The sequence below is a fragment of the Ranitomeya imitator genome, chromosome 5 (assembly GCF_032444005.1).
Source record: "Ranitomeya imitator isolate aRanImi1 chromosome 5, aRanImi1.pri, whole genome shotgun sequence".
Taxonomy (NCBI): Eukaryota; Metazoa; Chordata; class Amphibia; order Anura; family Dendrobatidae; genus Ranitomeya; species Ranitomeya imitator.
The window spans coordinates 247825604-247847901 of record NC_091286.1 but is presented as its reverse complement, the minus strand read 5'-3'; the positions used below and the strand labels follow the sequence as shown (position 1 = coordinate 247847901).

Genomic DNA, 22298 nt, shown 5'->3' with positions numbered 1-22298 from the left:
TGATAGCTCCCCTAATAGCCTCCATTATGTATGATGGCCCCACAGTAGTTCTCACACTATATGATGGCCCCCTCATTAGCTCCCACTCTGTATGATTTATTGCTTCTTGATATCTGTAATTTGGCATTTAGACTTCGATAAATTAGATTAATTAAAATGATAACTTTTAGACTTTCTATAAATAACATCTCAAAGGCACCCTTTTATATAGACCAAAGACTCAGACTAACAAATATAGACATTCTCATTTACAAGGGTAAATGTATCTAATAGGTGATAGTTCCCTTAGTTAGCCCCCACTCTGAATTATGACCCTCTTAGCAGCCCAAATTCTATGATGGCCCCCATACTGTATGATTGCCCCCTTAGTAGTCCCATGCTATATTATGGCTCCCTTAGTAGCCTCAATTCTGTATGATAGCCCCATTAGAACCCTCCACACTGTATCATGACTCCTTTAGTAGCCCAAATTCTGAATGATGGAACCCATATAAGTCATCATGCTGTATCAAGGTCCCCCTAATTGCCCCATATTTTTGATGGTCAACTTAGTAGCCCCCCACTTTGTATGATAGCCCCCTTAGTAACCTCTATGCTGTATAATGACCCCTTATAGTATCCTCCTTTCTGTATGATTGCTCCCTTAGTAGCCCACTTTCTGTATGACGGCCCCTTTAGTAGCTCCCTCTCTGTATGATTTATTGCTCCAGGACAGGCCGGAGCGAGCCGCCCCCTCCCCCCCACGGCTAAGCGAAGGCCAGCATGACAATGGGTTGGAGAGGAGGGGGTGGGGCTGAAAGGGTTAACAGTATAGGGGGCGGGGGAGATAGTTGAAGAGAGGGTTAGGGAAGTGTCAGGGGGCGGGGGGCGGTCAGTTCCCGCTCACCAGCACTGAAAGCAGCAGCATGTCAGGTGTGGACGCTGTGCTGCAGAGCCTGAGGGCGGCTGCAGCCTCTCGGCCTCCCGGATGGCTGGAGGTGCAGGTGGCCCACCTGCTGGACGGCGGCGCCGGCGGCAGCGGATCCCCGCCGGCGGTCCCCCATCTTGATCGGCGGGCTCGGTGGACACGGCCCCCCGAGCGCCTATCGCCGGATCCTGGGCCTAGCGCCCCCCGCAGGCGTAGGAGCCCCTCCCGGGACCCTCCAGGCCAGGCGCCGGTAAGAGCAGCGGCGAGTAGGCCCCGGCCTGGGAGGAATCCGACTGGCAGGGGGGGCGCAGCGGCGGTTGCTAGGCCCTCACCTCGTGGTGCGGTGGGGGCGGAGCCAAGACGCGCCGGGCAGCGCTTGGGGCCTAGAGCAGCGGGAAGCCGCGGCGGTGCCGGTTCCGCCGCGCGGTCTGCCTCGGCGGTGAGAGCGGGGCCCAGAGGAGCGGTGGATGGAAGCGGGGCGGGCGGCCCGAGGCAGGACGGCGCTGGGTCGGCCCCTACTACAGTGGCGGGGGGTCCCCCTGCTCCAGGGCCTTGGAGCGGACAGCCTCTTACGGCGGCCTGGACTGCGGCTGGCGCCGGTCAGCAAGATGTGCCCTCGCCGGTCCAGGCGGCGTCTCCCCCCATCGCGGGGAGTCCGAATCCAGTGTCCCACGGGCCAGCTGCGTCCGGGAGCAGCGGGTCTGACGGACACCTCCAAGGCACATCGTTGGACGGGTCGGTGGCGGATTGGGCCGTTCGTGGACGTCCGGATACCAGCACTCCGGCTGGAGGGACCACAGATCCCTTGCAGCCCGGTGAGTATGCGTCTGTGTCTCGTGCTTGTTCTTATGATGCTAGTGCGCCTGCGTTTAGTGGTGGTCAGGGAGCGCTTAGCGGCGTAGCTGCGGCAGGGGTAGCAGGCGGCGGTGAAGCGGCAGGGGTGCGGGAGCTTTTGGTTAATGTGCAGAACCTGCTAGCTAGATTGGATCGTGATGTGGCTCCGCAGGGTTTTTTGGGTGCTTGGTCTGGTGTAACACGGAGTCCGGTTAGTGCGGCAGCAGCGCAGGCCGAGGTTGCGGAGCCAGTTTCGGTTTCTGTGCAGACTGAGAAGGAGAAGGAGTGTAGGGTCCACTTAGATGATAGGGCGCACGGCGAGGTATACGTGTGTTTTGAGGGCCCGTTGGGGGCGCATCTTAAGAAAGAGGTCAGGGAAAAGATTAGTAAGGATGAGTACGTGGAAATTTTTTCACTGCTCCCCTTGGAGAAATTTAACATTGACAAGGGGAAGAAGGAGGATTTAAAAAAGGAGGAGGAAGAAAAGCGGCGTTGGCGTTTGATTCCCCAGACTTTTGCTAATTGGCTTCAAGCTTTTGCCATTTTGGCCAGTGTTATTGGTGAGAAGGCTCCGGAGAATTGCTCGGGGCTATTTTGCTACATGGATTCCATCATTGAGGCTCATAGGATGTATGGCGGTCAGGCGTGGCTGAGATACGATGAGCAGTTTAGGCAGAGAAAAGCTGTGCGGCCGGCTATTAGGTGGGACCAGAAAGATATTGGTCTCTGGTTGCGCGTGATGGCGCAGTACAAGTTCGGCCATCCCTTTCAAGGGGGGGCCGGTGGGTCCGGCCATGGATCTCAGTCCGGTGCAGGGAGCTCCTCAGGCAACGCCGGTCAGGCAGGAGGACAGAAGTTGGGTGTCTGCTGGCAATTTAATGAGGGACAGTGCAAATTTGGAAGCAATTGTAGATTTAAACATTTGTGCTCCCACTGCAGTGGTTCCTCCCACGGAGCCGCAAAATGCTTTAAGAACGGCAAGGCAAAAGCAGGTCCAGGTAATTCCCATGGGGGAGACTCCGGTGATGGTGGAAAGGATGGTCCCTTATCTAAGTAGGTACCCGGATAAGGAAAAGGCGGCACTGTTACTGTCCGGTTTTACGGAAGGTTTTGTTATTCCAGCACCTCCTTTTGTGGTTCCCGTTGTTAGGAAAAATCTGCATTCAGCCTTGTTACACTCTGAGGTGGTTTCAGAGAAGTTACGTAAGGAGGTGGCTTTGGGCCGCATGGCTGGCCCTTTTGACCATGCTCCGTTTGAGGACTTAGTTGTTTCCCCTCTGGGGGTGGTCCCTAAGAAGGAAGCGGGAAAATTTCGCCTTATCCAGCACCTGTCGTATCCTAAGGGTAGGTCGGTGAATGACGGCATTGATCCTGATTTGTGCTCGGTGGTTTACACATCGTTTGATGAAGCGGTAGCTTGGGTGCAGAGATGCGGAAAAGGTGCCCTGTTGGCAAAGACGGACATAGAAGCCGCTTTTCGATTGTTGCCGGTTCATCCGTCTAGCGTTAGACTTCTTGGATGTTTTTGGGACAAAAAATTTTTGTTGACAGATGTTTGCCCATGGGTTGTTCGCTGTCTTGTGCTCTGTTCGAGGCGTTTAGTTCCTTTTTGGAATGGGTGGTACGGGACGTGTCTGGTTGCGATGCGGTCCTACACTACCTAGACGATTTTTTGTGCATCGGCCCGGCGGGGTCCGATTGCCGTGCAAGGATTTTGAATGCGATTGAATGGGTGGCTTCGCGGTTCGGGGTCCCGCTGGCACCGGGTAAGACGGAAGGCCCGAGTACGCGCTTGTGTTTCTTAGGCATAGTCATCGATACCGTGCGGTGGGAGTTTCGTTTGCCTGAGGACAAATTGACGGGCCTACGGGAAGACGTTGTGCAAACTGGTCGCCTGCGTAAGGTGCCTTTGCGAGACCTGCAATCTCTGCTCGGTAAGCTTAATTTCGCTTGTCGAGTCATGCCAATGGGGCGAGTTTTCTCTAGGAGGTTGGCTAGCGCTACGGCGGGAGTTAAGGCTCCTCACCATTTTGTGCGGTTATTAGCTGAGCACAAGGAGGATTTGGCAGTGTGGAGTGAGTTCCTGAAGTCATATAATGGTAGGTCGTTGTTTATGGCGGGCGTGATTGACAACGAGTCGTTGGAATTATTCACTGACGCAGCCGGAGGTTCGGGTTTTGGAGCATATTTCCAAGGGCAATGGTGCGCGGCAAAGTGGCCTGCGAGTTGGATTTCTACTGGTTTAGTTCGTAACATTGCTCTCCTGGAGATTTTCCCTATTTTGGTAGCGGTGCACTTGTGGCAAGATAATTTTCGGAACAGGCGTGTTCGTTTTCGTTGCGATAACATGGGGGTGGTTTGCGCGATTAATAGTTTGTCTGCATCTTCGCCGCCGGTAGTTTGCGTGTTACGGCGTTTGGTGCTGTTGTGTTTGAATTTGAACGCGCATGTCACAGCGTCGCATGTGCCGGGAGTTCATAACTCCATCGCTGACTCTCTTTCTCGTTTGCAGTTCGATCATTTTCGGTCATTGGCCCCGGAGGCGGAGATGGTCGGTTTGGAGTGCCCTCCAGAACTTTGGCTAGCGGTGTCCGGGACGCTCAGGCATTGATTAAGGCGTCGTTGGCTCCCAGAACCTGGGAGGCTTATCAGGCAACTTGGCGGGAGTGGGAGTTTTTGCTAGCAGCGGAATCTGGTGGGTGGAGCTACCAGGATCAGATCGGGATCCTGTTGTCATGGTTGAGCCAGGGGGCATCAGCGGGTTGGTCTCCCGCAAAAGTGTCAAGAGTCATGGCGGCCCTGGCCTTTGGTTGCAAATTGCGGGGTCAGGACGATATCACCAAGTCCTTTTTGGTGCAGAGGGCCGTAAGAGGTTTTAGGCGACGGCCCATAGGAACAGATTCTAGGAGGCCGGTGTCTTTTAACGTTTTGGAAAAATTGGGCGAAGCATTGTCATCACTGTGTTCTTCGTTTTTTGAGCTTTGTTTATTTCGGCTGGCTTTTTCATTGGCCTTTTTTGGGGCCTTTAGAGTAGGAGAGTTGGTGGCACCAAACAAAAAAGGGCCGGGGGGTTTATTGGCCAGGGACGTATTGTTGGCTGGGGGCCAGGTGGAGTTATGGTTGCGAAGGTCAAAGTCGGATCAGGAGGGGCGGGGCAGCAGAATTGTGGTGGGCTCAGTTGCGGGGTCCGTTATGTGTCCAGTCTCTTGCCTTAGCAACTTTTGGGGCCTGCAGCCTAAGCGGGATGGGGCATTGTTATGTCACCAGGATGGTTCCTGCTTGTCTCGATACCAGTTCACGGCGGTTTTCAAAAAGGCGATTTCCTCGGTGGGGTTGGATGGGTCTTGTTTCGCCCCTCACTCCTTCCGGATAGGTGCCGCAACTGAAGCGGCAATTGGGGGATTGGAGGATTCCGCCATTCGTAGGATCGGTAGGTGGCGCTCCAACCGCTTTAGAAGTTATGTGCGGCCACAGGGGGTGGTCGATGGGGTTTTATAGGCTTTATGGAGCGTTTTGCTGCAGTAGGGGACAGTTGTTAAGTTTGTGTTTGTTTTCCAGGTCACTAAGGTTTATTGGTGTGGATTCTTGGACACTCGTACGTGCACTGGGGAGCTCTGCGAGCCGACGTTCGGATGGAGGGCAGGCAACTCGGATTTGATCGAAGCGTCGCAGTCATCCGGTGGCTCGGTTTTCGGGGTATGGCCTGGAATTGCATGTTGCGGGAAATCCAGAACAGTGTGAGACTGGACAGAGCTCCCGACGTTTTGGTTTTGCACGTGGGGGGTAACGATCTTGGGGTCCGACCTTTTCGGGAGTTGGTTAGAGACATCAAACAGGACTGTTTACGTTTGTGGGTTATGTACCCAGGATTGACTGTCGTCTGGTCCGAAATCGTGCCGCGGAAACGGTGGAAGCACATGCGGTCTTTGCAAAAAATTGATAAGGCCCGCATAAAGGTGAACAGGGCGGTGTCTGCCTTTGTGGTTAGGAATGGGGGTGCGGCGGTCAGACATTTTGAATTGGAATCTGGAAATGGGGAGTATTGGTTGGCGGACGGCGTGCATTTGAATGCTGTAGGAATGGATTTTTGGGCTCTCGGGTTACAGGAGGGCATTGAGAAGGCCATAGCTTTTCGGTCGGGTGGGGTCTCGGGCCTTTAAGGTTTTCAAAGGCCTCTCGTTGTGGCGGTTGGGGGGAGTCCTTGGAGTTGGTGGAAATTGGTTTGGGGGGTCCATAGGTATATGGCTCCTCTGTTCTGAAGTTTATTATGTTTTGGATCTGGTGATTGGTGGTGGGGAGTTCCGGCAGGGGTGGTCGGATCTCATGTTTTTACCGCGAACAGTGAACCCTCTTGCGGGGTTTTTGGTGCTCCCGAGCAAGGCTTACAACGGCTGGGAGTAAAATATGGTTTGAGTTATGTTCGCGGTATGGTTAAAATCACCAGATTCTTTTGGGCTCCAAGGACTTCCCCTAGTTTTGAAATGTATGCTTTTACATTAATTGTTAACCGTTGTTTTTGTTTAATAAACAGGCTGCTGTGGCCTACATAATTCCAAAGAAACTCTTGTCTCTGTCTTAATTGGGAGAAGGGGTTCGGGTGGTCGCGCTGGGGGAAAAAAGGTAAGGGATGGTAAGAGTGTCAGTAGGGGGTATCTCCCTCTTTCCCAAGAAGCTTTGACAATACCAGGATCAAGGACAGGCCGGAGCGAGCCGCCCCCTCCCCCCCACGGCTAAGCGAAGGCCAGCATGACAATGGGTTGGAGAGGAGGGGGTGGGGCTGAAAGGGTTAACAGTATAGGGGGCGGGGGAGATAGTTGAAGAGAGGGTTAGGGAAGTGTCAGGGGGCGGGGGCCGGTCAGTTCCCGCTCACCAGCACTGAAAGCATCCCTCCCTCCCGCCCTTTTTGGTTTGTGGTTCTGTGGGTGTAAATTACTCGCGGTGAGCGGGTGGTTTTAGTATGCACATGTGTTATGTTTGCTAATGACAGGTGTTATGAAGGCAATCCAGAAACACAGTGTGCTTAGCGATCAGAGCGCACACAGTGATCTGACAAATACCCAAAAATACAAGAACGAGCTCTGAGACGTGGAAACTCTGTAGACTGCACACCTGATCCTATCCTAAACACAACTAAAAGCGGCTGTGGAGTGCGCCTAACAACTACCTAGGCAACTCGGCACAGCCTAAGAAACTAGCTAGCCTGAAGATAGAAAAATAGGCCTGACTTGCCCCAGAGAAATTCCCCAAAGGAAAAGGCAGCCCCCCACATATAATGACTGTGAGTAAGATGAAAAGACAAAACGTAGGGATGAAATAGATTCAGCAAAGTGGGGCCCGATATTCTAGGACAGAGCGAGGACAGTAAAGCGAACTTTGCAGTCTACAAAAAACCCTAAAGCAAAACCACGCAAAGGGGGAAAAAAAAACCCACCGTGCCGAACTAACGGCACGGCGGTACACCCTTTGCGTCTCAGAGCTTCCAGCAAAACAAAAGACAAGCTGGACAGAAAAAAAGCAACAAAAAAGCAAAAAGCACTTAGCTATACAGAGCAGCAGGTCACAGGAACAATCAGGAGAGACTCAGATCCAACACCGAAACATTGACAAGGAGCAAGGATAGCAGCATCAGGCGGAGTTAAGTAATGAAGCAGTTAACGAGCTCACCAGAACACCTGAGGGAGGAAGCTCAGAGGCTGCAGTACCACTTGTGACCACAGGAGTGAATTCAGCCACAGAATTCACAACACACATGGTTCTTTTTGGGTCATTGCGGCCTGGGCGGTTGGGGGGAGTCCTTGGAGTTGGTGGAAATTGGTTTGGGGGGTCCATAGGTATATGGCTCCTCTGTTCTGAAGTTTATTATGTTTTGGATCTTTTGATCGGTGGTGGGGAGTTCCGGCAGGGGTGGTCGGATCTCATGTTTTTACCGCGAACAGTGAACCCTCTTGCGGGGTTTTTGGTGCTCCCGAGCCAGGCTTACAACGGCTGGGAGTAAAATATGGTTTGAGTTATGTTCGCGGTATGGTTAAAATCACCAGATTCTTTTGGGCTCCAAGGACTTCCCCTAGTTTTGAAATGTATGCTTTTACATTAATTGTTAACCGTTGTTTTTGTTTAATAAACAGGCTGCTGTGGCCTACATAATTCCAAAGAAACTCTTGTCTCTGTCTTAATTGGGAGAAGGGGTTCGGGTGGTCGCGCTGGGGGAAAAAAGGTAAGGGATGGTAAGAGTGTCAGTAGGGGGTATCTCCCTCTTTCCCAAGAAGCTTCGACAATACCAGGGTCATTGATACCTGTCATTTGCCTTTTAGACTTTTTCTGTAAATTACATTTCAAATGCCCACTTTTATATACACCAAAGACACAGACTAACAAACATAGAAATTCTCATTTACAAGGGTAAATGTATCAATCTAATAGTTGACTGTCTACCTAAAAAAAATCTGAACTAAATCAAAGAATTCTATATTTGTCCTGGAAACCATTATATTTAAAGTGAAAATATCCAGCTCTAATAATACAGTTTATTGCTCTATAGTTAAGGCTCAATAAAGGCCAATCTGCCATGACCTTAGGATATGAAAAAGTAAAATGAATCGAAATAAAGTAACCTAAATTTTACTATCACCGCTGGAAATATTTTTTTTTCTATGACTCTGGTTCTTCACTTTTCTCTCTACGGCTTTGTGAATTATAGTGGGAACTATAGCTTGAGCTTGCATTGATATTTATATATGAGGGAGAAGACTGAGAAAAGAAGCTTTTGTGCTCCGGTATGACGGGAAATGAACCGGAGTTACCTAGCAACACCTGTCATACTGACTTGGAGAGGAGAAAAGAGCATTTTATCTCACACGGCTTTTAATCATTATTTGTTAGACTATTAATGATAAAGGGTATGTTACATACATTCTGTAATGTGTCAATTGTTACTTCGGTTTAGGTTTTCTCCTTCTCAACTTTGAGAGCTTCTTTGTTGAAAAATGTAGTCTTTATATAAATGGGTGACGGGGGGCACATGTGTGGTAAGGAGAATGATAAAGGTAATTTAGCAGTGTTCTTTGCGTGTGGGTGGCAGCACATAGGTGACTACAAGCAATAGGAAAATACACACTAATAGGTTTATTATTCTGAATACATTGATCACACAAAAGCATGAAATGAGAACATTTTTTTTTTGTTTCCAGGCATTCCCAAAAGGCAGAAATTCTCATTAGAGGCTGGAAATATAGAGTGCAGGTGTTACAGGAAATCATTATTCTGCTTTCTGTGTCAGAAGCCCTGCTGCGCTATTTTATAGTTTTACTAAAATACACATTGTACATGTTAGTCACTTTTTAGAGTTTATTTTATTGAGCAAGTCTCTTTTCTCAGTGTATTTAACGATAACCTGAACTATATATGCATTCCTTACACTTTCTCTGATATTAAATATTTTAAAAGATTACTTTGAATAGTCACCTATTCCTTACACTTTCTCTGATATTAAATATTTTAAAAGATTACTTTGAATAGTCACCATGTTCGAAGGTTTTATTATGCAATTGTGAATGGGCTTGCTTTAATGTGTTGATTATAAGAAAAGAAAATAAATGATATTGTATCTAATATCTAATATAATGTTGCCACATACCTCCCAAATATTGCTAACATATTATGCACACTGTATGCATGCAGTCAAAATAATAGCACTACATTGTAAATGGTATAAAATAATACAGCCAGGAACAGTGCAAATAATGTAGCTGACGGAATGACAATACCTTGCAGTGCTAATATAAAAATGCCATATTGTCTTCAAATTATACTTGACGAAGAACAACCGTGTTCGAAACGCATTGCTTGTTGACCATCCTGTCTTTGAGTTTTCAAACTTTGATGGAATAAAGACAACATTTGATATTTTACCAGAAGCTGGAACTCCTTTCACCATTTGAAACAGGAGTGGTCGGCTCGTGGGTCCGTGCATAGAGGATCCTCATAAATTTCAATGGTGAAGCTACAGGAAAGAAATATATCTTGGTGCCGTTTTAGCCAGTAGATAGAAAAATATTTAGAATTGAGAGTCCTCAGTGGTTGATACCTTTTAATGGCTAACTGAAAAGATGGTAACAAATTGCAAGCTTTCGAGACGTCTCTTCATCAGGCATAGACACAAAGACATCTTTCCCTGATGAAGAGACATATGTAGTCTTGAAAGCTTGCAATTTGTTACTATCTTTTCAGTTAGCCATTAAAAGGTATCAACCACTGAGGACTCTCAATTCTAAATGGTGAAGCTTGGATTACCTTTCTTTTTTTGCCCATGTGATCATACCAAGTGATGCATAAATGTATATATATACACAACTATTTGCTCCTAAATAAACACAACATATTGCCCCCCAACCAAAGGGCACCTTGTACCATATATACAATATATCTCACAAAGGGTGTGATCAAAGAATAACAAAACTGGTCCCCACAATGGTACTATATAAAATATCAATTTATTAAATGTATATAAACAACAATAAAACACATGTAAGAAACTACATAAATAGAAGGGTACAATTCCTCAACACAAGAGGGACTATTAGCCTGAATTAAGCACCACAAAACCAGGCTATAATACATAAATAGATGTCTTATAGGGGAACAGACTAGTAAGTAACTGTGTATACTAACTCTATTGGACTCCCAAATAATCTTCATATAATAGTTAGTAAATGGTTAACACCCCTAATAGGGAGTTACATATGCTAGTTCAAAAATTCCCACCCCTATGGCAAGATATAACGGTATACTGAAAAGGTATATTACTGGTCACACAACTACCGTCATACATCAAGGACACCACGGCCGCTCTGGGACATTTGGAGGGCATACAGCTTAATGAAAACATGATTTTGGTCACGGCCGATGTTGAGGCCTTATATTCTAGCATTCGACATACGGATGGCCTACGGGCAGTAGGAAAATATCTAGCTCAGAGTAATATTGACAGGGAAACATCTGAGTTCATTTTAGAGCTATTGAAATTTATTCTTACCCATAATGCCTTCATGTTTGCAGGGAGGGTGTACCTACAATTGCAGGGCACAGCGATGGGGGCCTCTTGTGCCCCCTCGTACGCCAATTTATTTATGGGTGCCTGGGAATGGTCCATCTTCCAGGAAAGTGAGATTGAAGGGGTGGAGCGAATCCACAATTGGATTCGCTTCATTGATGACATTTTGTTTATTTGGGAAGGTACGGCAGATGAACTTGAAACACTTATGAGTAAGTTAAATAAGAATGATAGGAACATCAGGTTGACGTACAAATTCGGACGTAAAATCAAATTTTTGGACCTACTCATTTCAGCATCTACTGAGGGACATCTATCTACCACAGTATTTCGGAAATCCACTGCAACCAATTCTTTGTTGCACGCATCATCTCTACATCCCAGATCAACAACAAACAGTATACCAATCGGTCAATTTCTCCGAATTAAAAGAATCTGCTCGGAAGGCGAGCAATTTGAGGAACAGGCCAAACTATTAAGAAGCAGATTCCAGGACAGGGGCTACAACCGGCGTGTCATACAAAGGGGATATTGGAGGGCAAAAAATACCCCGAGACAACAACTATTGTACAAAAACCAATCTACATCTACGAACAAAGAACAGGACAACCAGGTAAGATTTATTACCAACTATAGTACTGAATGGAATGATCTACGTGAAATAGTACAAAAACATTGGAAAATCTTGTTTACAGATCCAATTCTGAAAAAAATCTTACCTGATCAACCGTCCCTAGTAGCTAGGAGGGCCCCCAGTCTAAGGGACATGCTGGTACATAGCACTTATGATCCTAAGAGAAAGGCTAGCAGTGATAGGGTAACATATAGGAGGGGTTTCTTTCCGTGTGGCATCTGCAAAGGCTGTGCTAATATGAAAAAAAGTACCACCTTTAAAAGCTACAACAATTCAAGAACCTTTGACATAAGAACGCACATTACATGCTCATCCAAGGGCATCATATATCATGCTGAATGCCCTTGTGGCAAGGTTTATATTGGAATGACGAGCCGTGAGCTTAAAATCAGGGTGCGAGAGCACTGTCTTGATATTGATAAGGCTAAAACAGCCATTGATGATGCCACTCTGAAGACCCTTCCGAAACATTTTAAGCGTTACCATCAATGTAATTCCAGATTGCTAGTGTTCACAGGAATTGACAAGCTAGACCTGGGACCCAGAGGGGGTGATGTTGGCAAAAGATTGGCTAAAAAAGAATGTCAGTGGATTTACCGTTTGGGAACATTGGTACCTCAGGGCTTAAATGAGGGCTTTGGTTTTGGTGCATTTTTGTAAACTATAAAGGAAGTAGATAGGCAGGGGGTCTTAGTCATTCCCAAGTGTGGTCTTTTTCCACGCCAGGGTTATGTTTTTATTTTATTCTATGTTTGTCGGTTGTTTTATTCATTTTATCCTTACATGTTTTGCTACAGTATAGATTTACATCTGTCGTGAGGACTGCTGTTCATAATGACGGGAGTACTACGGTTCGTGCTAACATTGTGGAATGGGATCTCGAAGACATCGTATATGGGAAGCTGGACAAATATCCCAGGATCAGAGATCGGATTAAGATCAAGACATGGACTTGGGCTAATATTTGGGCTTGGGGGACAGGGGTTTATTGTATTATATCACATTTATCATCTATCATATTGTATTTTAGGCTGTTTATAGTCTTATCAGGGATCACATGCATTGTTGATGGGTGTGTTTTCTGTATCTTCTTCTTTTCTTCTTTTTTTCTTTTGGGTTTTTAGCAAATTAGTAATATTATAATATCGAAAGCATGCATGTATTATATATTTCACTATATTATATATTCCAAAGGGCATGAGATTAATTAAGGGTGCACTTTTTCAGTCCATTTCGGAAATAGTGGGGATAGCGTCTGAGCTTGGATTTTTTAATTAGTTAATATTATAGAAATTCTACATAAGTTCTTGCATCGATGCTTTTCCCCATATATATATTCTCTACATATTTCACTGAGACACCTTTATTTATTATTCTGTATGTTCCCCTTGTCAGGATGTGCGCATGCTCAGATGAGGGACCAGCGGTGAGGGCGTCTAGCGGACTATTGGAGAACGGAGTTTCGGAGTCGGACTTGGACGACCCGATGCTCCTGATCCCCAGTCCACGATACGACTCACCATTTTGGCTGGATCCGGCCATCGGTTCATGCGCCGTTTCTTCCTGTCATTTCCTCTGTCCGTACAGTGCCCGGCTCCTGAGCACTTCCGGTGTTTCCGGCTTCCATACAGGGGGTGGTGCCCAGAGAGCCGGAGCATCTGTACGGCAACTACATTAGAGATGGCTGTGCGATACTTCCGGATTCCGTACAAGGGACGGAGGTTGTTAATTTTTCGCCGCACAACTATCTCCGGTCCATTACACACGCTGCCGCACAGCTGTTAAAGGTTCCGTTATGTTAATTGTCCAATGAACGGCAGAGTCAAGTATATAAAAACCGGCTTGCCCCCTGCCCAGACACGCCTCCAGAAGAAGCCACGGCGAAACGCGCGTCGGGGCAGAGGGACGCCGAGGAGCACACACCAGGTCTAATTTTAGGTAATATACCTTTTCAGTATACCGTTATATCTTGCCATAGGGGTGGGAATTTTTGAACTAGCATATGTAACTCCCTATTAGGGGTGTTAACCATTTACTAACTATTATATGAAGATTATTTGGGAGTCCAATAGAGTTAGTATACACAGTTACTTACTAGTCTGTTCCCCTATAAGACATCTATTTATGTATTATAGCCTGGTTTTGTGGTGCTTAATTCAGGCTAATAGTCCCTCTTGTGTTGAGGAATTGTACCCTTCTATTTATGTAGTTTCTTACATGTGTTTTATTGTTGTTTATATACATTTAATAAATTGATATTTTATATAGTACCATTGTGGGGATCAGTTTTGTTATTCTTTGATCACACCCTTTGTGAGATATAAATGTATATATGTAAAATGTCAAGAAAAGGAATATATTAACCAATATATTTAAGAGTAAGGGACTACCAGTGGTAATTTCTAAATATGTTTTACCTGATTTTTTTTTAAACTCCCTTCTCCCCTTCCTTATACATAGAATCTTATAAAAACCAACTGCCATCTCCTATCTCAGTATTGGGAAAGCTTGATTTTACCCGAGAATTGAGAATCTAGAGAAAGAAACAGATTTATCTGATAAGATATATTACGGTTACTTATTTTCATGTGTACTGTTTAAATAACGGTTATCTTTAATGCAACTTGTATGCATAAGGGCAGCATATGATCACAAAGCATATGATTTAACAAAGTACCTAGTTTATTATCATATAAATAATAATTTCTAATATCCGTGTATATGTACTGATTAACGAATCCAATGCAAATCAGTGGGAAAGAAGAACATTTTTCTGCTGAACGAACAAACAGAACTGGGGGCATGAGAAAAAAGCTGAAATGGATGGGAAAGAGCTACAACTAAATAGTAACAGCATAGAGAAGATGCCAGCATGCCTTTCTGACTCACATACGGTATCGGAGAATAATGTTGTCAAACTATTGCACCGGTTTTACGGATTTATAGGAAGACCTACCAAACCAAACCTAATTTTTTTTTAAAGGGAAATATGCTAAGAAACATTTTTTCCTTCATAATTACATGTATATAACGCAAAATAAAAAAAAAAAAATAACAAACATTATACCTTCCCCTTAGCATATGTTCACACAGAGTATTTTGGCTTTGTTTTTTTCTTTAACATTTGTGAGGACTCTCATTCCTATATTTGGAAAGTCCCTCCCTCATTCCAAAGCTAGATAGTGGAATACATGTTCCCCATCACTTTACAATGCCAGCTAAAACATTAATATTTTAATTCTGGGCTTTGCTCGCCACCACCACGTCCACCGCCATGTCATTATGTGGCCATCATTTGACATTTGCAGAGGGCAGGCAGGTGCCATGAAACCTGAGTTTGTGAAGGGCTCTCAGGTGGCCCTGTATAAATTATATATATTTTTTTGTATTTTGCTGTGAGATAAATATTTCATCCCTCTGGCAAACAAGACTTAATACTTAGTGGCAAAACCCTTGTTGGCAAGCACATCGATCATGAGGTTTACGCACGTCAGGAGGAATTTTGGTCCACTCCTCTTTGCAGATCATCTCTAAATCATTAAGATTTTGAGGCTGTCGCCTGGCAACTCGGAGTTTCAACTCCTTCCATAAGTTTTCTATGGGATTAAGGTCTGGAGACTGGCTAAGCCACTCCATGACCTTAATGTTCTTCTTTTTGAGCCGCTCCTTTGTTTTCTTGGCTGTATGTTTTGGGTCATTGTCCTGCTGAAGACCCAGCCACGACCCATTTTTAATGTTTTGGTGGAACAAAAGAGGTTATCACTCAGGATTTTATGGTACATGGCTCCATCCATTCTCCCATTGATGCGGTGAAGTAGTCCTGTGCCGTTAGCAGAGAAACATGCTTGACAGTGGGGACAGTGTACCTTGGGTGATAGGCAGCATTTCTCTTCATCTAAACAAGGCGAGTTGAGTTAATGCCAAAGACCTCAATTTTGTCTCATCTGACCACAGTACCTTCTCCAAATAACTCATTGAATCATCCAGGTGTTCATTGGCAAATTTCAGATGGGCCTGCACTTGTGCCTTCTTGAGCAAGGGGACCTTACAGGCACTGCAGGACATTAAACCTTTGCGGAGTAATGTGTTACCAATGGTTTTCTTGGTGATTTTGGTCCCAGCTGGCTTGAGATAATTAACAAGTTCTCCCCGTGTAATTATAGGCTGATATCTCACTTTCCTCATGATCAAGGATACACCATGATGTGAGATTTTGCATGGTGCCCCAAATCGACGTTGATTGACAGTCATTTTGAATTTCTTCCATTTTGATACTATTGCACCAACAGTTGTCTCCTTCTCACCTAGCGTTTTACTTATAGTTTTGTAGTCCATTCCAGCTTTCTGTAGGTCTATGATCGGGTCCCTGAGATCCTTATAAAGCTCTTTGGTCTTGCACATGATGTAGAGGTTAGAGTCTGACTGATTAATTGAGTCTGTGGAGAGGAGTCTTATATAAAGGTGACTATGTAAGACAGCTGTATTTAATGTAGGTAACGAGTTGACTAGGAGCATCTAACTGGTCTCTAGGAGCCAGAACTCCTAATGATTGGTAGGGGACCAAATACTTATTTCTCACTGCAAAATGCAAATAAATTTATGTACGTTATACAATGTGATTTTCTGGATTTTATTTTTGATATCTCTCAATGTTAAAATTAACCTACCCTTAAAATTACAGACTGTTCATGTATTTGTCAGTGGACAAACTTACATATTCAGAAAGGGATCAAATACTTATTTCCCCCACTGTATATATGCTCTATCTAGCTAAAAATTTGTGAAGAGACATACAGTATATGCTGACAAGGGACAACTGAAAGCTGCGCTGGGACAACAAACTAGACGTGGTTGCTGACTGTTGTGTCTGTGCAACTGCAGGTTGTGGGAAAGAGGCATCAGTGCCTCATTCCTGGACAGCAGATTGGCAAGGTTGTAACACAGGGGAAGGGCCAGTAGTTTCACCCTAAGACACAGATTTTATACTCAGGTATTCCGCCCACCTATGGGGTGCTGCATACATGATCAGTATATGGCCTATGTTAACAGAGGTACTGTATTATGTCGAATTTTCCTTTATAAAGGGATGTGTGGGTGACATTTTTTAACTAGCAGCATATGTATAGAGCATGTTTTATTACTCATATTATTATTATTCTGTGTAAGGCTGAAACCTGAAGAAGTGTGTGTGAAGCATATTAATACATTGATGTTCCACAATGTCCAAGTGCAGACCCAAAAATCAACATCCAACTCCCAGATACACGCTTAAAGACACCATGAGAAGGGCAACACAATAAAAAAATATAATAATTAGTGTTGAGCGATACCGTCCGATACTTGAAAGTATCGGTATCGGATAGTATCGGCCGATACCCGAAAAATATCGGATATCGCCGATACCGATATCCGATACCAATACAAGTCAATGGGACATCAAGTATCAGAATGTATCCTGATGGTTCCCAGGGTCTGAAGGAGAGGAAACTCTCCTTCATGCCCTGGGATCCATAGTGAGGTGTAAAATAAAGAATTAAAATAAAAAATATTGATATGCTCACCTCTCCGGCGGCCCCTGGACATCACGCTGGTAACCGGCCGGCTTCTTTGTTTAAAATGAGCGCCTTTAGGACCTGCGAATGACGTCGTGGCTTCTGATTGGTCGCGTGCCGCCCATGTGACCGCCACGCGACCAATCAGAAGCCGCGACGTCATTCGCAGGTCCTCACTTCCTAGAATTAGGAGTTTAGTGAATGAGAATGACGTCGCGGCTTCTGATTGGTCGCGTGGCGGTCACATGGGCGGCACGCGACCAATCAGAAGCCGCGACGTCATTCTCAGGTTCTAAAGGCGCTCATTTTAAACAAAGAAGCCGGCCGGTTACCAGCGTGATGTCCAGGGGCCGCCGGAGAGGTGAGCATATCAATATTTTTATTTTAATTCTTTATTTTACACATTCCTATTGATCCGATACCCGATACCACAAAAGTATTGGATCTCGGTATCGGAATTCCGATACCGCAAGTATCGGCCGATACCCGATACTTGCGGTATCGGAATGCTCAACACTAATAATAATAGAATACATGGTGATTAAGAGTAGAAATGTGACCATTGCACAATGTACAAAGGTTTCCAAATATTATGCAAGGGGTGTGTATCATACACACTAAAAGAGACTGTGATGGGGACCTCACAATAAATTTTGCTGTTATTATAATTGCTAAAAATAGGGAGTAAAGTTGCACCATTGCACAATGTGCAAAGTTTTCCAAACATTATCCAAGGGGTCTATATCATGCACGCCAAAAGTGACTGGGATGTGTACCTCACAATACATTTTGCAGTTATTATCATTGCTAGAAATAGGCAGTACAAGTTTCACAATTGCACAATGCACTAAGGTTTCCAAAAGGTTAAAACATTACCCATGTGGGGTATACATATATGACCATTAAGTACTTGTTGCAGAAGCAGGAGGAGTAGGATGTGATTTCCTGAACCAAATGGGTTTGGATGGTAAGGCATGGACTTTAAGACAACTTCCAAAAAATAACATTTGGGCTGCATTTACATTAGGTTGCTGTCATCCGTAGGGCTTATAAAGTCGGAGGAAGTCCAGGCCTTGTTCAATTTTAGAAGAGTCAGTTTATCTGCATTTTCCATTGACAGGCATGTGCACCTATCCATTATGACTGCTGAACTAAAAACTCACTCAGACAATACACTTGTATCAAGGCATGGCAGCACTTGTAAGGCGTAAAAAGAGAGGTCGGGCCAAGTGAGCAGCTTGGACTACCAATAGTTAAAGGTCAATGAAGAATCAGAAAGGACACTGCTATGGTCACTTAAGTACTCCTTCAACATCTTGGTCAACTTCTCCCTCCTCGTCATAGTTACACCCACAGATATCCCTTGCTGATAGGACGGTTTCATGAAAATGGTCCAGTGAGTGGCCATTCCTCCCCTGAGTTGCACCTGGGGTGTGTGTCCCTCTCCTGTAATCCTTGTTTGTGAAAAGAGCTGGTACCTCTGCCAGTAGCATTGTCTGAGGGTAATCTTTTCAGCAAGTCTTCCACAATGTTCCTATATCATGCATGCTCTGAAAATGGCACGTCTGTCTCTGACATGATAGAAGGAAATTTCTCCTTGTACTGTGGGTAAAGAAAGGTGGACAGCCAGTATTTCAATGGTGGATAAAAAGTCTTTCACACGAGGGTCTTGAAATGACATTTGGATATGAACTGTGCCATGTGTGGCAGACTACAAAGACTCAAACATTTAGTGTCCTCACCAGGATGAACATTAACCATCCTCTCCTCCTCATGATGCATTGCCTCCTCCTCCTCCTATTCAGGCCATCCATGCTGGACAGCCATGAAGCAGGGATTGGGAGTCCCCTCTGTAGTGCAACCCAAAAACTCCAGTTCTTCCTCTTCCTCCTCCTGTTCCTCATCATCACCCAATGTGGCCAGAGAATATTATGTAAGACTGGGCTGTGTGGTATCAGCCACTGTAAAATCTTGCTTCATAGCCACCTGTTCAGCATTCAAAGCTTCCTCTTTGATATTCTGCAGCAAACTTTTTAATAGAGCAGTGGGATAGTTACGCTTATAATAGCATAATCAGCGTTCACCATCTTGGTGCAGTACTCAAAGTTTTGAAAAACATCACATGTGATCCACACCCACTCAGCAATTGTGATGTGTTGGGGCTGAGTATTACTCTGGCAGGCATTGAGAAGCTAGAATTCAGAAAATGTCTTCTTTTGCTCACTAAGCCTTGCCAACATATGAAAGGTCGAATTCCAGCATGTGGGCAGATCACAAATCAGTTCATGACAAGCCAAATGAAAGCATTGCTGCAGTGAAACCAGGCCAGCGAAAGCCTGAGGTGACTTACAAAAATGGGCGCTGACACAATGGAAAGTAGGTCTGGCAAGTCAGGGTATGTTTTTAAAAAATGCTGTACAACCAAGTTTAGCCCGTGAGCCATGCATGGAATGTGTACCAGCTTGCCGAGCTTGAAAGCCGCCACCACGTTTCGCCCAATATCACACACAACTAGACCTGGTTAGAGGTTCAATGGGGAGAGCCACTGATTAGTCTGGTATTTTATCCCTTTCAACAGCTCTGTTGCATTGTGAGCTTTATCACCTAAACAATTGAGCTTCAGCAGAGCCTGCTGCCATTTCACCAAGGCAGTGCAGTAGACCTACAAGCTGGGGAGTGATGGGGTGGCTAGTTCTGCTGAGGATGAGGAGGAAAGATAGGAACTGGAATAGGAGAAGACTGAAACCCTGATGAAAGTTGGACCCGCTATTCTTGATGTGGGTAAAATGTGTGATATCCCAGCCTATGACTCTACCCCAGACTCCACCAGGTTCACTCAGTGTGTCATCAGGTAAATGTAGCATACCTGTCCACAAGATCTTGTCCACATGTCTCTGGTTAGGTGGACTTTCCCTGTGACTGCGTTGGCCAGAGCACAGCTGATATTGTCTAACATGTGCTTATGTAACTCAGGGACGGCACACTGGAAAAATAGTGGCGACTGGGCATGTGGGTGTTTAGCCTTTGGGCCTGGGGGTGGGTGGATATTTCTGCTTCCTGTGAAACTTTGGGGCAGGGACAACTGAACGCTGCACTGGGCATGGTTGCTGACTGTTGCGTCTGTGCAACTGCAGGTTATGGGCAGGAGGTATGAGCACCTGCTTCCTGGCCATCGGATTGGGAAGGCCATAACACAGGGGAAGGGGCAGTGGTTTCACCCTCAGACACAGGCTTGTTACCCAGGCATTCTGCCCACCTACTGGGGTGCTTGACTGCCATATCCTTCTGAGTCAACATGTCAGTGGTGCTCAGTAGGGTTGAGAGAAACAGATCGGCAATTTTCAAAAGTCGCTGACTTTTAGCAAAGTCGGGTTTCGTGAAACCCGACCCAACCCCACTGTGGGATCGGGTCAACGGTCGGCAATCTTTACTCCAGAGTCAGGTTTCGTTATATATATATATACGTATATATGTGTCCTAGAGACACATATATATATATATATATATTTATATTTACTTCTGCGCGATAATGTTGAAAAGCCAGTAGTTCAATTGCCTAAACCCGACATGATATGAGACATGGTTAACATACAGTAAACCATGTCATATCCCCCTTTTTTTTTGCATATTACACACTACTAATGTCAGTAAAGTGTATGCGCAAAATTTCGGCGCTCTAGCTATTAAATTTAAGGGTTAAATCGCGAAAAAAATTGGCATGGGCTCCCGTCTCTCAATCCACCTGAAGACCCTTGTTCTGTAACAAATTAAAAATAATAAACCAACAATATACATACCTTCCGTTGATCTGTAACGTCCCACGCTGTAAATCCATCTGAAGGGGTTAAAATATTTTACAGGCAGGAGCTCTGCTAATGCAGCTGTGCTCATGGCTGTAAAACCCCGGGGAATGAAGGTAATGTAGGTTAATGACCTATAGTTACCTTCATTCGCGGTGATGCGCCCTCTGCTGGATGTCCTCATATGAACTCGAGCCTGAGAGCTTTCCAGAAAGTCGGGTTTCACGAAACCCGACTCGACCTGAAAAAAATGAAAAGTCGCTCAACCCTAGTGCTCAGGCTTGCAGCCGTCTTGCCTCTACTCAGCTTGGTATGGCAAATGCTGCAAATTACAGTTGTTTTGTCTGAAGGACTTTCAGAATACTGCCATACAGGGACCAACTCACCCTTGACCTGTTATCTAGCAAAGTAGGGGGGGCTCTGTGGAACAGTTGACTGATTTCTCCCTCTAGTCAAACCACTACCTTTTCTTGCCTGTTTTCGTGCTACGGTTCTATCCCTCTCTGGACTGCTGTGCTCGCTAGGTGTGACACTGTGCCAGGTTGGATCAGTCTTCCAATTCATCAATCTGATCCTCCTTATGAGTTGCAATTTTAGGCTGACCTGATGGCAACTGTGCATCATGATTATCCTCTACCTCTTCAGACATGAATTGGCCTTCCCCAATGTGGATTTCTCCTGCCCATGGGTGCTCAAATGTTTCTGCATCAGCGCACTGCACCTAATCATGACCCCCTTTAACGGTGCATATTGACAGGCCTGAATAATTACAAGGGAATGTAAAACGTTTCTTGGATTGACCAGCATTGTGGTAATTTGTCTCTTGGAACACTTGGTGGGCAGTGGAAGAAGGACCAGGTTGAGGATTCAGAGGCTAAGCCTCTTGGCTACTGAGACATTACCATGTGGACGACTTGGTGGTGCTGCTTGTAAACATACTGGAGCCTTTGTCTGCAATCCAACCCACAACATCCTCGCACTTGTCTGGGTTCAACAGTGCATATATTTTACTGGAGCCTTTGTCTGCAATCCAACCCACAACATCCTCTCACTTGTGTGGGTTCAACAGTGCATATATTTGACACTAGAATTGCTTTTAACAACAAAAAAAATCAGTATATCTAGTATACTTGCATTGATGAAAATGCCTCTGAAGCTTCTAATAAATTGTCTTATTACTTGTTGTAATTGTTATGTGCAAACAGGCCTTTAGACATCATCCACAAACAAATTAATGTGTTGGTCTGCATGTTTGGAACTTTCCTGAATAATTCTTCTCATCTGCAAAGGTGAAAATAATACAGTAACTATTTAGATTATGATTTATTTCCTGCAGATCCTTGTCTTAATAAAGTCGACATCTAGGTCAAAAGCCAGCTCTCATTTTTTGTTTTTATAATTAAATTAATTCTGAGACTCATGAAATCCCAAGTTCCTTTGTTATACCAGTCTTGAAGAAATGCAAGTACAGAACAAAAGGAATCTAGCAATCAGTTCAAAGATTTAGATGAAAATAACACCC

General features: G+C 45.1%; 1 protein-coding gene across 2 annotated transcripts in view; it reads left to right on the top strand.

Annotated features, from left to right (window-relative positions):
* The window catches only part of TMEM200A (transmembrane protein 200A), a 226430-nt gene that overhangs the window by 188388 nt on the left and 15744 nt on the right, over nucleotides 1-22298 (top strand). Inside the window, exons 4-5 of one of the 2 annotated variants that reach the window (XR_011312392.1) lie at nucleotides 11087-11403; nucleotides 12222-13692. The exons of the other annotated variant lie outside the window; for it this stretch is intronic. The gene's annotated coding sequence lies outside the window, so the exon portion shown is untranslated. Of the gene's footprint in view, nucleotides 1-11086; nucleotides 11404-12221; nucleotides 13693-22298 lie in introns of those variants that run through there. 2 annotated transcript variants of the gene reach the window in all.